The sequence below is a fragment of the Oryx dammah genome, unplaced genomic scaffold (assembly GCF_014754425.2).
Source record: "Oryx dammah isolate SB20612 unplaced genomic scaffold, SCBI_Odam_1.1 HiC_scaffold_2, whole genome shotgun sequence".
Taxonomy (NCBI): Eukaryota; Metazoa; Chordata; class Mammalia; order Artiodactyla; family Bovidae; genus Oryx; species Oryx dammah.
Window position 1 is genome coordinate 176,181,017 of NW_024070186.1, and position 1,156 is coordinate 176,182,172.

At 42.8% G+C, this 1,156-nt stretch overlaps 1 non-coding gene across 1 annotated transcript; it reads right to left on the reverse strand.

The window, feature by feature from the left end:
- Window positions 1-710: 710 nt before the first annotated feature.
- On the reverse strand, window positions 711-782 carry TRNAC-ACA. The gene has a single exon. It is a non-coding gene; the product is annotated as a tRNA-Cys (tRNA).
- Between the last annotated feature and the right edge of the window lie 374 nt (window positions 783-1,156).

The window sequence follows — 1,156 nt, forward strand, 5'->3', positions numbered from 1 at the left end:
TTTTCCAGTGGTCATGTATGGCTGTGAGAGTTGGACTGTGAAGAAGGCTGAGCGCTGAAGAATTGATGCGTTTGAACTGTGGTGTTGGAGAAGACTCTTGAGAGTCCCTTGGACTGCAAGGAGATCCAACCAGTCCATTCTGAAGGAGATCAGCCCTGGGATTTCTTTGGAAGGAATGATGCTAAAGCTGAAAGTCCAGTACTTTGGCCACCTCATGCGAAGAGTTGACTCATTGGGAAAGACTCTGATGCTGGGAGGGATTGGGGGCAGGAGGAGAAGAGGACGACAGAGGATGAGATGGCTGGATGGCATCACAGACTCGATGGACGTGAGTCTGAGTGAACTCCGGGAGTTGGTGATGGACAGGGAGGCCTGGCGTGCTGCGATTCATGAGGTCGCAAAGGGTCGGACACGACTGAGCGACTGAACCAAACTGAACTGAATACTGCTTTATATTTAAATTTTAACTTTTATTGGTGTTCTTTATTTCCTCATGTGGAATTAATTTACTATCTAGTTTCCTTTCTGTTCCAATTTACCCATTGTGATTTTACACATTTTTTAATTGTTGCACTGAAATGAATGAAAATCGCTCAGTCATGTTCGACTCTTTGCGACCCCATGGACTGTAGCCTACCAGGCTTCTCAGTCCATGGGATTTTCCAGGCAAAAGTACTGGAGTGGGTTGCCATTCCCTTCTCCAGGGGATCTTCCCTACCCAGGGATTGAACCTGGGTCTCCTGCATTGTAGGCAGACACTTTACCCTCTGAGCCACCAGGGAAGCATAATTGTTGCACTAGGAATTACAAAATATAATATTAACCCATACTCTATTTAGAACTAACATTTTAGCACTTTAATTGAAATACAGAAATCTAATTATATAGGTCCCACTCTATTATCACTGCCTGGAAAATCCCATGGATAGAGGAGCCTGGCAGGCTATATAGTCCATGGGATTGCAAAGAGTCCAACACAGTTTGGCAACTGAGCACAGCACAGCACATAGGTCCTTTTACTCTTTTCCCCCTTATACTATATTTTTCTCATATTACATTTTAATTTATTGTAAACTTCATTAGCTCATATTATATCCTTCTAAAGAATGCAAGAAGTCAAGAATAATATTTTTTATTTGTCCAGATGCTTACCATT